The following is a 17,761-nucleotide window of genomic DNA, read 5'->3' as shown; positions in this document are numbered from 1 at the left end:
AAACGAATAATCGGAAAACCGAATAATCGATTAAAAAATTAATCGAATAAAAATATAGAATTTTTGCAAAAATTCTTCAGAATTTTATATTATATTTATATTTAATGATTTTATTTGAAATTGTTGCTATTAATAATAGAAATTTTAACGATTATTCGGAAAACCGTTTCAATAAATATTCGATTAATCGGAAAAAATTAGAAAATTCATAAATCCCATAAAAATAATAGTTTAAATATGGATTTTTTTTTACAAAATTTAAACGAATAATCGGAAAACCGAATAATCAATTAAAAAATTAATCGAATAAAAATAAAGAATTTTTACAAAAATTCTGCAGAATTTTATATTATATTTATATTCAATGATTTTATTTGAAATTGTTGCTATATAAATAGAAATGTTAACGATTATTCGGAAAACCGTTTCAATAAATATTCGAATAATTGGAAAAAATTAGAAAAATTCATAAATCCCATAAGAATAATAGTTTAAATATGATTTTTTTTTAAATTTAAACGAATAATCGGAAAACCGAATAATCGATTAAAAAATTATTCGAATAAAAATAAAGAATTTTTGCAAAAATTCTTTAGAATTTTATATTAAATTTATATTTAATGATTTTATTTGGAATTTTTGCTATATAAATATAAATTTTAACGATTATTCGGAAAACCGTTACAATAAATATTCGATTAATCGACAAAATTAGAAAAAATCATAAATCCCATAAGAATAATAGTTTAAATATGGATTTTTTTTAAATTTAAACGAATAATCGGAAAACCGAATAATCGATTAAAAAATTAATCGAATAAAAATAAAGAATTTTTACAAAAATTCTGCAGAATTTCATATTATATTTATATTTAATGATTTTATTTGGAATTTTTGCTATATAAATATAAATTTTAACGATTATTCGGAAAACCGTTACAATAAATATTCGATTAATCGAAAAAATTAGAAAAAATCATAAATCCCATAAGAATAATAGTTTAAATATGGATTTTTTTTACAAAATTTAAACGAATAATCGGAAAACCGAATAATCGATTAAAAAATTATTCGAATAAAAATAAAGAATTTTTACAAAAATTTTGCAGAATTTCATATTATATTTATATTTAATGATTTTATTTGAAATTGTTGCTATATAAATTGAAATGTTAACGATTATTCGGAAAACCGTTTTAATAAATATTCGATTAATCGGAAAAAATTAGAAAAATTCATAAATCCCATAAGAATAATAGTTTAAATATGTTTTTTTTTAAATTTAAACGAATAATCGGAAAACCGAATAATCGATTAAAAATTTAATCGAATAAAAATAAAGAATTTTTGCAAAAATTCTTTAGAATTTTATATTATATTTATATTTAATGATTTTATTTGAAATTGTTGCTATATAAATTGAAATGTTAACGATTATTCGGAAAACCGTTTCAATAAATATTCGAATAATCGGAAAAAATATACAAAATTCATAATTACAATACGAATAGTAGTTAAAATATAAAATATTTTATTACAAATTTAAACGAATAATTGGAAAACCGAATAATCGATTAAAAAATTAATCGAATAAAAATAAAGAATTTTTGCAAAAATTCTGCAGATTTTCATATTATATTTATATTTAATGATTTTATTTGAAATTGTTGCTATATAAATAGAAATGTTAACGATTATTCGGAAAACCGTTTCTATAAATATTCGAATAATCTAAAAAAATTAGAAAAAATCATAAATCCCATAAGAATAATAGTTTAAATATGTTTTTTTTTAAATTTAAACGAATAATCGGAAAACCGAATAATCGATTAAAAAATTATTCGAATAAAAATAAAGAATTTTTACAAAAATTCTGCAGAATTTTATATTATATTTATATTTAATGATTTTATTTGAAATTGTTGCTATTAATAATAGAAATTTTAACGATTATTCGGAAAACCGTTTTAATAAATATTCGAATAATCGGAAAAAATTAGAGAAATTCATAAATCCCATAAGAATAATAGTATAAATATGTTTTTTTTTAAAATTTAAACGAATAATCGGAAAACCGAATAATCGATTAAAAAATTATTCGAATAAAAATAAAGAATTTTTACAAAAATTCTGCAGAATTTCATATTATATTTATATTCAATGATTTTGTTGAAATTGTTTAATTCCCTATATCAAGTATTCATTCAAGCCTTAAATTAATTGTCAGTAAATTTCCAAAAGTGTTGTCACATTTCCAACAAATGATAGATGAATACATATAAATAACTAAATTATTTAACACTATCGATTTAATTTAAATATTATTTTCATTGTTTTTGTAACTTAACTGAGGTAATTTTGTTATTATTGTAATATGACAAGATAAAATTTCATTATTTTGCAAATAAATCATGTAATGACTTCATCTAAAGGTGTTATGAAAACAATTGTAAAGAAATTTATAGAAAAAAAAATATTAAAACAATGTATTAATTACAGGAAATTTCAAAAAATTAAAAAATTTCAAATAAAATATAAGAGATACGAGATAAAAATAAAGAGAAATAAAATAGAGAAAGAATTTATTTAACATGCTTTTAAATTGCTTAATTGAATAACTTAGTTTAGTAGATTACTTAATAATCTATATTAAATTTCAATTTGAAAACTATACAATAACTTCCAAACAAAAATGCCAGCCTGTTTAAGTATTATTTGTATGTACGTGAAGTGCACAACAAAATTTTTTAACAAAAACCAAAACTTCAAATCCAGTTTACACCTGTTGCTAAGATTTTTTGCTATGCATGCCTAGCAAAATTTGTGCAATACTGAAGTATTTACTGTTAAAAAAAAATAAAAAAATATCAACAAAAAAAACCTGTTAAAAACAAGAAACCTGTTCAATATAAATTAAACAAAATTTGCAAATAGCAAAAAAAAATAACAAACCTCAATGAATACAATTTCAAATATGTAAAATACCAACCAAATACTAACATACATACAAGCCATTGAGACGTCTGTTAAATATAAGACGCCTTAAGCTTCAAAAAAAGCTGATTATTAAAATTATTATACAGACAACAAAATTGTTTAAGCTAAAAAAACATGATGTCAATATTAGCTATAGATGACAATTTAGGGTGTGTTAGCTAAGCTTTGGAAAGAAATCTTCTTGAATTTGTTTTTAGATTTTTTTTTTTTTGGTTTGAGTACAACCATAAATAATTACCTTAAATAATAATTTGTTCAATAACAAAGCCAACTCAAATATGCAAAATGTGTTCTATGATGGGGGGCGCACCAAAATTTATTTATTTTTGAGTTTAAAATGATGACAACATTTATTTACTAGTCATACCATGAAATATTTAAAATATTATTTAGGATAATTACAGTTTAAACAAAAAAATTTAATTCTGTTATTCATTTTGAATTTCAAGATGATTCTTATTAATTTGCAGTTTTTTGCTTTAATAATTCTCAAATTTAAGGATTTTTACTTAATGGCAAACTTTTTCACATCTGGCAGCCTTTTAAAATAATCTCTAAATAACAATGGCGCCCAATGTTTACATTTCTCACTCAATTGCAGAGATGTTAAGTATCTGCTTTAATAACGGTATCTTTACTGCTTGTTCAATGAGAGAGTGTAAATAAAGTATGGCAGCCCATTGTTTACATTTATCACTCAATTGCAGAGATGTTAAATCTCTATTTTAATAACAGTATATTAGATGCTTATTAAATGGAAGAGTGTGTGTGCGTAAAAGAATGTAAATAAAGGAAATGTAATCAACAATGTTGCCCAATGTTTACATTTATCACTCATTTGCAGAACTGTTAAGTCTCTGCTTTAATAACGGTATCTTTATTGCTTATTAAATGTTAAGTTATCAAGTCATTAAACTTAAATACAATTTATTTCAATTATTTTGAATAAATTTGGCAAACTGTGACTAGCCCTAGATTTACATTCCTACAATCATTAGAATTTTTGTTTAATGTATGTATGTATAATTCTCCCCACGTCTTTAAATACTTGTCATTAGTTTTGTATGAATTTTTTATTTTTTTTTAAATTTATCTTTGTCATCAATTTTAGTTTTTATTATTTTTTTTGTAATTTTTTCTTATTGTTCTTGTAACACTTTAAGTTTATTTTAATTATATTCAAAAATAAAATTGCATCTTTATAAGGCTTGAAATTTAACAAATGCAAACTTGAAATGTTATGCTTTCAAACGAACGAACGTTCGTTCATTCATTCATTCATCTTATAGCAACAGATTTTTGTCTTTAATTTTTTTCATTGAATGAATGAATGATTGAATGACTTCATATTGCCGGGAAACTGGAAGGAAATGTATTGTTTTTTATTGTATGTATGTGAATAAGAGTTGTTTCTTTTTTTTTAATGAAATAATTTCGCATAATTATTATTAGACGTTATGGCAATTATTTCAAATGATTTGGTTGGAATTGTTATTTATTTGTTTGTTGTTTTTTTTTTTGGTTTAACGTTTAATGTGTTTTTTTTAATCTACTACATGTTTATGTTAATGTAAATTCAAAAAAAATATAATTACAAAATTTTAATAGTTTTAGAAGCAGTGAAATCATTTTTTAATGGCTTTTAAAGAATTTGAAGCATTTAACATAATTAATTATTTCTTTTTTAGAGATTTATCAATGAATGAAAAGAATATTAAACAATTTAAATTACTTGATTGACATATTTAGAGATTTTATTAACAATACGTTAAAAAAGATTGTTTATCTACAATTTCCATACATTTTACACTCCCACACATCCTTTTGTTTACATACCTATCCTCTTATACCATAAAAAACCGTTATTACAAGAGAGACTTACCATCTCTGTAATTGAGGGATAAATGTAAACATTGGCACGCCATTTTTTTGTTACAGTTTCTTCCTTTGTTTACATATACACACACTCACACTGTAAGTAACCGTTATTACAAGAGAGACTTAGCATCTCTGTTATTGAGGGATAAATGTAAACATTTGCCAGGGCTGCCACATCGTATTAAATTAAAATGTGTAATTTTAAGGATATTTTAAACAAAAAGACATAAAATTAGTAAGAATTACATTAGAAACAAATATTAAATAATTGATTTATATTTTTAAAGAAAATAAATGGATTTTTAATAAATTTTGGCATTGAAATATAATGAAATTATAACAAAATGGCAAAATATTTATTTCTCTAAATCAAAAACAAAAAATCATGTGAATAAAAAAATCTTATTATAGGAAAATACTTAAATAAATATAAAAGTAACTTTATTATAAATGAGAGTTTACATTTCTTGTATTTTTAAGCACCACTCCCTCTCAAATTTTCCTTTTCCGTTTTAGTAAATCCAATATTAACAACCTCTGCCAGTCTTTGTTCACAACTTCACCCATTTTTTTATTTTTTTTATTTAATAATTAAGTTTATTTTGATATTGACATGTTTATTTTCACAACAAAAAAACTTTTTGTTTAACTTCCTTTACTTATTTCCGTTTAACCTTATTTAAAGTAAAAAAAATAACAAACTTAAACTCATTCTTATGCAATTTTATTGTTTACTTATTGTAAATTAAAAAGAGTTCTCTAGCATAAGAAGTCTTTCTGTCTGTCTTTGTTATTTTTTCTGCCACCATAACTTTCAAAATTTAAACTTAAAACAAAAAATATTGTTTAATAGACCAAAACCTACTAATTAAATTGAATTAAATTGTAAGCAATAACATCAAAAAGTTTACTGTCTTTATTTTATTAAATTAGCTATGCTTGATTAAACAATTAATGGTTTTGTTAAAATTTAAACAAAGTGGTTTCTTAATACATATAATAAAATATTTAGGGGAGTTTAAAGAAGTAAAACATTAAAATGTTATAACAAAATTTTCAAGCTAAGACTTTAAAGCTTTTTAAAAAATGTCTAAAACAAAAGAATTTGAAATATTACATAATCTAATTGACTAATAATATGGAAAACTACTTAAAAACTTATAATTTGCTGTTAAACAAAATTATATCTTAAAAGGTTTTTACTTAAAACGTAGGTTGTTGTGGTTTTTCAAACAAAGACTACTTGAGAATTACTTAAGTACCACAAAATTCCCATGTATTTTATATTTTCGTTATTAAAAAATGTTACTACAACATCGACACTCTTAATAAGGCTGAATAATTCTTGAAAGATTATTTTAAATAATTATTTAGAGATTTATTTACTTCTTTAATGAAATACCCGGTAATTACACTCCTCCTTTGTTTATTTACATTAGCAAAGCATTTTACACTCCCACACCTTCTTTATGTACATAAGCACACACACAACACTCGCTATCCCATTTAATGAACAACAAATGTACTGTTATTAAAGGAGAAACTTAACATCTCTGCAATTGCGAGATAAATGTAAACATTGGGCGCCATTGTTGTTTAGAGATTGTTTTAAAAGGCTGCCATCCTTTATTTACATTCGCTCACACACAAACACACACTCTAACATTTAATAAACAAAGAGAGACTTAGCAATGTAAACATTGGCCGCCATTTTTCATTAGAGATTATTTTAAAAGGGATGCCAGAGTGGTAAAAATATTTCCATCAGTAAATTTAAGGATTTTTAAAGAAAAATTCAGGCAAATTACAGAAAATCATCTTTAAATTAAATATAAAAAAAGAAATCATATTTTTATTAAAAAATAAAGATTTTTTTTAGATGTTTGCTTAAAAAATTTTGATGAAACAAGGAATTATTACCAGAAATTAAATATAAAAACCAGAAATCATATTTTTATTAAAAAATAAAGATTTTTTTTAGATGCTTGCTTATAAAAATTTGATGAAACAAGGAATTTTTAATGGGAAAGATTTTGAAGTTTTCAAAAATGTTAAGTATTTCTTTTAATTTTTTTAGCATTTTATATTTAAAGATTTTTTCCAACTGAATTTTTTAAATAAATTAATGAAATATTTAGACTATGTGACTGTAAATCATAAAATTTTTATATTCTTGCTTTAAATACCATTTAAATATGTAATTTATTCTTATTTATTTATAAGAAACTTGTTAATATTTTATGTAAATTAATTAAAATTTTTAATGGAAACATGTAATTTAAAATAATTTATGCTTAAACTACTTTAAGCTAAATTATATTATAAAAAAAAGTAAACTATTACAATTCATGCACAGTTTTTTTTTTTCAATTTAAGAAAATATTGAGAAAAAAATGCATGGAATATTTAATTGAAATTTATGAAAAGAAAAACATCAACCACATGCCAGACATTAATTTCAATAAATAATGACCCAATAAAATGCTTTAAAGCGCGGAGCGAGATAGAGAGAGGAAAAACGAAAGTTTTGACCACGCTAAAACAACATATTCATGTTTACTATTGTATTTTATGGCAGGAAAAAAAATTGGACTTATTAATTATGAGCAGATAGAAAAAAAATAAGGGGAAAATAAAGAAAAATGATGCTAAGAAAAAAAATTAAAATCATACTTTAAAATAAAAATTTTAAATATTTTTAAGGAAAAAAAATTAAAAAAAAAAAAAAAAAATTGTTTGTGGGCCGATTTTCTCGGTCTATAGCGGATATATAGATAAATGAATCATGTATGTAAGTTTTTTGGGGGCTACTGAAAGTTGATTTCAACATACAGACGAACTGAGGGACATGGCTATATCGACTCTCTTTAATTTCGGATTGATTTAGTTAAAATTACTTCATTTCTTTTCATTTTCCCTTCTTCTGTTTTCATTATTATTTATTTATCTTTGCTTATATTCTGTGATAATTGAAATATGTATTTGAGAGATAAACATGAAACTGAATTACCCACAAAATTTCATAAGTCTGTCTGTCTGCCAACTAGCATGTGTATGTAGTTTGTTAAATATTAGTAGCCAGCCACCGAGCCAACTTATAAACAAATGAAAGCGTGAAAGTTATTGTTAAATGGTAAGAGTTATTTAGTTTTTGCTACTTCAAACGTGATGATTGCACCAGTAAGCCAAGCAACTCACAAGTGCAGCAGCCAAAAAAAAAAGATGCATAAACCATAAACTTCTCTTTTACGTTGGCTCTGACGGAAAATAAATGTGTAAACAAAATGAAAACAAATTGCTGATCATTAATTAATTTAATTTAAAAAAAAATAAACTATTTTAAGGCAGCTTTTAAAATTAGATCATGAAAATTATAGAAGCTTAACAAAAATAATAAAACGATTTTTAAAAAAAATTGTGTCTTCAGGCTATGGATTTTAGTTAAAGCAATTAATTGGAAATAATTTATGAAAACCAATTAATTATAACCTTTAAAACCTAGTTACAATGTTATTTTAATAATAAGTTAAAGAAAATAAAAAAAATTTAAGATAACTCGATTTTATTTCACTTAATTTATTCAAATTATTAGCTAAAAACCTTTATTTTATAAGTTTTATTTACATTTCTACTACACAGTAATTATTTTCTAACATTTCCCTATATTTTACGGTATATTTACACACTTTTACCGTATAATTTATTCATAGACAATATGGCAGCCCTACATAAGTAACATCCTACAACACCAAACACACACACTTACAGCTAAATGTAAACAACGCAAAATAACGGTAAATTTAATGCAATCATTGATATGCCGCCATTTTAGCTCAATTAAAGCAATTGTTTTTGCAAATGAGAGCAACTATATTAAAAAATAGCAACAAAATTAAGATTATCACTTTATTTAAGTTTTTAAAGGTATTTTAAAGTATTTTTTGAACATTTTAATAAAAAATTTCCATTATATTATTAAGAAGGATTTAATGAAATTATAGAAATAAAAATTTGTGCAGTATAAGGCAAATTTGTATAATAAAAGTAAATTTAGCAAATAAAACTTTTGAAAAATCTTATAAATTTTGTATAGAAATAATGTTTGCTTCAAAAATTCCTTTCTTTTGTAAAAGTAAGTAACCTTTAATAATAATTTCTTCCAAAAAAACACAAACATTCCAAACATTTTTCATTTGACACACGCCATTGCAGCTGTTAATTGCCGTTTTTTTCTCAAAACAAACAATTGCAATTTATGGTTTCAGTTTACAACTTTTATGAATTGCTATTTATTACAATTTTGTAAAGATTTTGAAGAAAGAAAATTCAATTTCATTTACTAAGGAAATTAAATTTTAAACTAAAAATATTTTCAAACAAAAATTTTACTAGCTAGTAGCTACTTATGAATGAAATCATATAATGTTATGTCATACTACTACTAAAAAAAATGAATAAGCAAGTGAATGGTGGCCAAATTTATGTTTTAATTTATTATGAACAGGGGGAAGGTAAGCTAAACAACAAATTATGAAATTTTATAAAAAAAAAAATATTTCGTTTGAATTAATAAAACCCTTAAAAATAAGAATTTAAAATAGTAGTAGAAAAATATTCTTTATAAACAACAGAAAATTAAGAAAATTTATAAAAAATTTAATGTTAAGTCTGAATTAAGCTAAATACAATAATAAAACCCTTAAAAATAAAAATTTTAAAATAGTAGTAGAAAAATATTTTTTTTAAATATACAAAAAAAGCTAATTTTTTCTATAATAAAAGAAACAAACTTCTTTCAAAAAATGTATAAACTAACAAAATTTTTAATTTTCTTTATAAATATATGAAAAACTTTAAATTTTTAAAATAGTAGTAGAAAAGTACTTTCAGGAAATCTTCTTAAAAAACTTTTCTAAGCATTGTAAATAATTAATTATTAAATTTACCAATAAAATTAAAAAACAGACAATTTTTTAAATAGTAGTAGAAAAGTACTTTTTTCATTTTAATAAAAAATTTATACAATTTTATATTTACTTACAATTTGAGTTATTTTTTCATTAATAATACAAAAAAATTAAAAATTTCTGTTCATTATTCAAATAGTAGTAGAAAAGTACTTTTTTAATTTCCAAAAAAAATTTATAAAAACTTGCAATTTGAGTTCTATTTTTATTAATAATGCAAATAAATGAAAAATTTTTACAAATAAAAAACAATAAAGCGAATTTTTAAAATAGTAGTAGAAAACTACTTTTCTAAAACCTAAAGTTTGAGTTCTTTTTTCATTAATACTCCAATAATAAGCAAATTTTACTATTCATAAATAGCAAACAAGTTAATTTTTAATATAGTAGTAGAAAAGTACTTTTTTAAATTTAAAAAAAAAATCAATAAAATATAATATTTTGTGTACTTTTTATCAAACATAAACTAAAAAAACAAATTTGGTAATTAATATAAGAAAAGTAAATTTTTCAAATAGTAGTAGAAAAGTACTTTTTTAATTTGAATAAAAAAATCAATACAATATTAAATTTTGATCCAAAAAAAAATCAGTTTTCTTATTTACGAAAAATAAAAAACGGGAATTTTTTTAAATAGTAGTAAAAAATAACTTTGTTTAAATTTAAAAATATAAATGAAATATAATATTATGAGTACTTTTTATCAAATAAATTTTATTATTTGTAAAAACAAATAAAAACGCGAATTTTTCAAATAGTAGTAGAAAAGTACTTTTTTTAATTTGGATAAAAAATCAATGCCAAATTAATTTTTGTGTTCTTTTTTCATTAATAAACAAAAAAAAACAATTTTTTTATTTATGAAAAATTAAAAACGGGATATTTTGAAATAGTAGTAGAAAATTACTTTTTAAAATATTGGAAAGTTATTGTATAAAATAAAAAATTGTGTGTACTTTTGTCAATTATATACTAAAAATTTTAATTTTCTTATAAAAAAAAAATTAAAAACTTTAATTTTTCAAAAAGTAGTAGAAAACTAACTTTTTTAAATTTTGTATAAACTTCAAAGAATGATTAAAATTTTAGTTCCTTTCTCATTAATAAACCAAAACAGTTAATTTTTTATGAAGAAAATAAAAAATAGAATATTATTAAAATAGTAGTAGAAAAGTACTTTTCTTAAATAAGGAAAAAATTCAAAAAAATTATGAAATTTAGAGATTTTGTTCATTAATAAACCATTGGTTTATTACTAAAATAATAAGAAACGAAAATTATTTAAATAGTAGTAGAAAAGCACTATTTTAAATTTTGGAAAAAGTTTAATAAAATATAAAATTTTGTGTACTTTTGTCAATTATATACTAAAAATTTTAATTTTCTTATAAAAAAAAATTAAAAAATATAATTTTTCAAAAAGTAGTAGAAAACTAACTTTTTTTTAATTTAGTATAAACTTCAAAGAATGATCCAAAATTTTAGTTCTTTTCTCATTAATAAACCAAAAAAGTAAATTTTGTATGAATAAAATAAAGAATAGTAAATTAGTCAAATAGTAGTAGAAAAGTACTTTTCTTAAATAGGGAAAAAATTCAACAAAATATGAAATTTCGAGTTTTTCTTCATTAATAAACCATTGGCTTATCACTAAAATAATAAAAAACAAAATTATAAAAATAGTAGTAGAAAAGCACATTTTTGATTTTTAAAAAAAAAAATTATAAATTCACAAATTCTGTGTACTTTTGTCAAGTATATACTAAAAAATGCTAATTTTCATATAAATAAATTAAAAAATTTAATTTTTCAAATAGTAGTAGAAAAGTACTTTTTTTAAATTAGTATAAACTTCAAAGAATGATCAAAATTTTAGTTCTTTTCTCATTAATAAACCAAAAAATTTAATTTTTTATGCAAAAAATAAAAAATAGTCAATTATTCAAATAGTAGTAGAAAAGTACTTATTTAAATTAGGAAAAAAATTTATAAAACTATAATATTAAATTTTTCTTCACTAATAATCTAAATTAGGCAAATTTTATTATTAATAAAAATAAAAAAACTGAAGTTTATAAATTGTAGTAAAAAAGTACTTTTTTGGAATTTGCGTAATTTCTTTAAAAAAAAAAATTTTTATATTAAAAAAATAATTCTATTTGAGAATTTTTGTTAGCCATCCTTCCCCTGTTTAACTATCAATTAAAGTTTGTTTAAAGTAAATTTAATTTGAAAATAAAATTACGTTTTTTTTCGTATACATAAGTTAATACACAATTTGGGTCAAAACTGCATGGGTAATATAAATTTTATTGTTGCTTTAAACCATCAAACAGAATAAAAATACAATAATAAATGACTCAAAACAAACAGCTGCGTTTGAGAATTTCAATTGGCAATGTAAATATAATAAGACCTTAAAATACCACAATAATATGAAATTGAAACCATGTCACTAGAATAAATACATAAATATTTTAAAAAGAATGTTTAAAACTAAAAGCGTTTTGTTGAAAAATTTCTTTAAAAAAATTATATTTTTCAAAAAAAAAAATCTCATAAAACTGCTAATCTTTGTTGAAAAATCTAAGAAAACTAACAAAATTTAATTGCTTTAAATAAATAATAAAAGCAAGGTTTAAAACAAAACGAGTTAAATATTAGTTTAATGAAATATAAAGAATTTCGAATATTTTTTATATAATATTTATGTATGTGTAGACCTTTAAGTGTTAGTGTTTGTTTAATTCTATAATTAATTCTTAAATAAATCTCAATTTCTATTATTAACCAAATATTTAAAGTTTTAGTTGAATCCTGTGATTTTTAAGGTATTTTTTCTTTATATAAAGTACATTTTGCAATCATTCATATAGAGAAATGTAAACAAATGTAAATAACAGTAAAATTCCATTTGTTTTCTTCTCACCAAACAAAACAAGGACAACAACAATACTGTTGTGGTGTAAATAAATAAACGTTATCTCCTTTTTGTTGTTGTTATTGCCATTTTTCATAAAGAGATGCATATTTTGCAACACTGTTGTTGTGTAAATAAAGTAACTGTTAAAGCTTTTATTTGTTGTTATTGTTATGACGCCATTTTTCATAAGGAGAGGAATTGTTTGCACCAAAGCAAGAAGGAGAACTAAAACAATAACACTGTTGTGGTGTAAATAAAAAAAACGTTAATTTGTTGTTGTTGCTTGCTAACTAAAGCCTGTTGTTATTGTTAAAACGCCATTTTTCATTAGGAATTGCATTTATTAGTGCTGCTAACTAGGATAAACAAAAATTCATATAAAAAATAGAAGAAAACCTTAAGAAAACTAATTTATTCATAAAATCTTGCCAAATTACATTGATAGGGAAATAAAACTATTGTTTTTTTAGAGAATTTGCCAAAAATAAAAATGAGTTTTGAAGTTAAACTAATACCGAAGGCTAAATTAATAAAAAAATATATGAAACATTAAATTTTAATGCATATTTTTTTATTAACAAACTTGACATTTCATTTTTTTCATTTGTTGTACATTTTTTTGATAGTTTTGTTATATTCTTTAGCTAAAATGTGGTGAGAAATTTTATTATTGTTTTATTTTAATTTTAAATAACAATGGCAAAGAAAATTTATTTTTTTTTCTAAACAATTAAAAAAAAACAGTAGTTATAAACAATAAAATTTGTCATAACATTATTTGCTATTATCATGTAAATTATAACATTTGTTATTTTTTTCTTTTCAAAGTAAAAACATTTTTTTTTTAAATTTCTTTATAAACAATTTTGTTATTATAAAATTAATATGGCATGATAAATGTTTAGACTTAATTGTTTAAGAGTTGTCAATGAACTTGTCACTTTTTAATAATAAGATTACAACAAATGATAAATAATAATAAACTGCATGGCAAAATTGTTAACAATTTTTAAACGTTTTAATTTATTGTTTAATATTACTAAATAGTACAATAGTATAACATAATATAAATCTATTAAAAGAGTTTATGAACCAGTTAATACATTTATTTCTTTTAATAAAGGAAACGGAAATTTGTATAGAAAAAAAGCTTTAAATGAATGAAAAAATAACTGAATGAATGTCTATATGAGGCTGAATTGATGTCTAACAACTATAATTTATACAAAAATAGAAACATTTAAATAAAAGTCAATGATTTTATAGACTATTGCCAACAAAATAACAAAATAGTTGACAAAATCAAAGAAATTATGAATAAAAATTTGAACTTAACCTCAATTTTATCAAAAAATTTTTTTTTAATTCATTCTTTTTTGTAGCTTTTAAATAATAACAAATTTGTTGTTAATCTTAATTTTATTTCTGAGTTTTGCCTCTCTATTATTTCAAATATTTCTTAGATTTTTATCAGCATTTTCTAAAGAATATTCTGTAGATTTTCTGCAAATTATCTTTAATTATCAGCCATAAATATCAATTTAAAAAAGACTTTATCATAATAATAATAACAAGCAGTGTCGCAATATACTTAATTGCCTTTTGTTGACATGAGATTTTTGTTGAAATTATTGTTGTTTTGTTTCAAGTCTCTCAACATGCAACATAATAACTATTTTTTCTTTAACAAAGTGTCTTAAAACTAAGTAATGAAGTGCATTAACCTTTTTTTTTTTGCTATTGTTGCCACCAACAATAGCAACCACAACAACAACAACATTAATAAACAATTCAAGGTGAAGAAAACTATTCAAAACAAGATTATCACTAACGAGAAGAAAAAAAACGCATTGTTTTGCGAGATGAACATTTTTTCTGTAAATGGCATCAAAGAAATAAAAAAAAGTTATGTAAAATCGAAATTTTCAAGTTCATTTTGAAGATCAGCAAAACAATTTGCATAACAAACAAATCACGCATTACATTATAATTGAAACGGAAATGGGAAAATATTATGGAATTTTACTTGTCATTTTTTGATTTTTTTTTACGAATTTTTAAGTAGCACACCCTGAATTTTTTAAAGAATCATAATTTTGTATTAAAATTTTGCTATATTTTAAAAAAACCTTTATTGTGTTAAAGAAAAATATTTAAAAAGTTTAAAAATTTACAAAAACTAGGGTGTGCTACTTTTTAAAATTACAAAATTTTAAGAAAAAACTAGACCAGAACATTTTATTTTAAAAAAGGAATAATAAATAACAAAATTTTATTTAATTTTGTAAATTTTTATTTGATTTTTTTAAGTAGCACACCCTGAATATTTAAAAAAAATCTGAATTTTATATTAAAATTTTGCTATATTTTTAAAAAACATTTACTGTGTTAAAGAAAAACATTTAAAAAGTTTAAAAATTTATAAAAACTAGGGTGTGCTACTTTTTAAAATTCCAAAATTTAAAGAAAAAACTACACCAAAAGATTCTATTTTAAAAAAGGAATAATAAATAACAACATTTTATTTAATTTTTCAAGATTTTTTACGAATATTTAAGTAGCACACCCTGATTTTTTTAAAGAATCATAATTTCATATTAAATCTTGCTATATTTTTAAAAAACCTTTACTTTGAAAAGTTTAAAAATTTACAAAAAATAGGGTGTGATACTTATTAAAATTCTAAAATTTGAAGAAAAATCTACACCAAAAGTTTCTATTTTAAATAAGGAATAATAAATAACAAAATTGTAAAACATGTTTTAAAATTTTTTGTGATTTTTTGAAGATTTTTCATCAATTTTTAAAATAGCACACCCTGATTATTTTTTTTAATTAATAATTTCATATTAAAATTCTGTTTTACAATATAACACAAATATGTGCTTGTTTGCTGAATACTTTATCATAAAAAACTCAATGTGTTTTATGGAAATCTAAGATAGATAATATTGAATATTGTCCCTCGATATATTTATTTGTTTTTGTAAATAATTATGCCTCATTACAGTTCAATTTCTTAGGGTTAGACCATTTCTCATGTAATGTTTTTAAAAGAGCAGATAGTGTCATTGGCAACACTTTATAACGGTAAATAATCCTGAAACAAAGTTGCCACCAGACATTTCATGTTATTTATATTGGCAACACTGCATAGTGTTGCCATAGTGGCAAATAATGGGGAAACAAAGCTACCAGATGTTTAAAACTTTAAATTTCCGCAATATTTCTATCCAGCTTCTTTAAAAATCTGAATACTAGAGGGATAACTTTAAAATATCTCTATTGCGATTTAATAAATTATTTTAGTTTCACAAAACTTTAGCCACATTTTATAAAAATGTTTTTTATTAGTTTATAACCATAAAAAGTCATTGATCTCTTGCAATTTATTTGTTTACAAATATAGTAAATACCACATAATTCTATCAGTTTGGTAAAGTTAATGAACCAAATGTGACCAAATTTAACAAAAAACAAGTAAGAGTGCTATATTCGGCTGTGCCGAATCTTATATACCCTTCACCAAATTATACTTGAAAATTTTAAATATTTTTAGGTAAACAAAATTAAAATTTTTTTCCAGTTGTTTTTTGAATTTTTTGGAAAAAAAATTTTTTCGATTGTTATTTTAAATTTTTTTTTTTTAAATTTAAAAAAAATTTTTTTTTTTAAATTTTAAAAAAAAAAATTTTTTTAAATTTTAAAAAAAAAATTTTTAAATTTTAAAAAAATTTTTTTTTTAAATTTTAAATTTTTTTTTTAAAATTTTTTAAATTTTTTTTTTTTTAAAAAAAATTCGGGTTCAAAATTTTTTTCCCGATTTTGACCCATTGTAGGTCCAACTTACTATGGTCTTATATACGTCGTTGCAAATGTCTTTGAAATATCTATCATTAGATATCCATATTGTCTATTAATGTCTTAGTAATCCAGATATAGGTAAAAAATAGGTCAAAAATAGAGGTTGTCTTGGTTTTTTCCTCATATCTCAGCCATTTGTGGACCGATTTTGCTGATTTTAAATAGCAAAATTCTCGAAAGCATGTCTGACAGAATTATTGAAGATTTGGATCCCGAAGATATCTGGGGTCTTCAGAAAACTGATTTCAACAGACAGACAGACAGACAGACGGACAGACAGACAGACAGACAGACAGACAGACAGACAGACAGACAGACAGACAGACAGACAGACAGACAGACAGACAGACAGACAGACAGACAGACAGACAGACAGACAGACAGACAGACAGACAGACAGACAGACAGACAGACAGACAGACAGACAGACAGACAGACGGACGGACATGGCTTAATCGACTCCGCTATCTATAAGGATCCAGAATATATATACTTTATAGGGTCGGAAATGAAAAATGTAGAAATTACAAACGGAATGACAAACTTATATATACCCTTCTCACGAAGGTGAAGGGTATAAAAAAACTATTAACAAATATTTATGTTTTTCTTAACACAAACATTAAAAAAAATACATTGACCATTTTAGTTTTAAGATGACAAAATATTGGTTATATTAGTCGAATATACCTAAAGAGAAATTTATTTTCACACATTTTTTGTTGATGTATTCATATTGATTTACTTGATAAAATTTGCTAAAAAATAAAATAAATACCAGTTAATTTGTTTTCAATTACAAAAGTTAACAAAACCTCAAGAGACAAAAAAACTGTTTTTTTTATAAAAAAAAGTGGTTAATAAAGAAATTGGCAAATAAGAAATACGAATATTTACACGCACGCACTTTTTCTAAAACGAAAAACCATTAAAAATCATAAAATATTATAGAGGATAGACACAGTTTGTTAAAATTAATGATAATCTATCTTTCTATCTCTCTACATTCCTAAGATTGTTAATTTGTATATAAATAACTCGAGAGTGGACCATTTCCCTTGAAAAATTGTTAATTGAGCATGTAATTGTGTTAGCAACACTTTATAACAGTAAATAATCCTGCAACAAAGCT

At 21.9% G+C, this 17,761-nt stretch overlaps 1 protein-coding gene across 1 annotated transcript in view; it reads left to right on the top strand.

The window, feature by feature from the left end:
• LOC135957784 (uncharacterized) overlaps window positions 1-17,761 on the top strand; it is a 28,615-nt gene that overhangs the window by 1,417 nt on the left and 9,437 nt on the right. The gene's annotated exons all lie outside the window — the stretch shown is intronic.

The sequence above is a fragment of the Calliphora vicina genome, chromosome 4 (assembly GCF_958450345.1).
Source record: "Calliphora vicina chromosome 4, idCalVici1.1, whole genome shotgun sequence".
NCBI classification, from domain to species: Eukaryota; Metazoa; Arthropoda; class Insecta; order Diptera; family Calliphoridae; genus Calliphora; species Calliphora vicina.
Note: the sequence above shows the minus strand (reverse complement) of the source record. Positions and strands in the feature narration are given on the sequence as shown.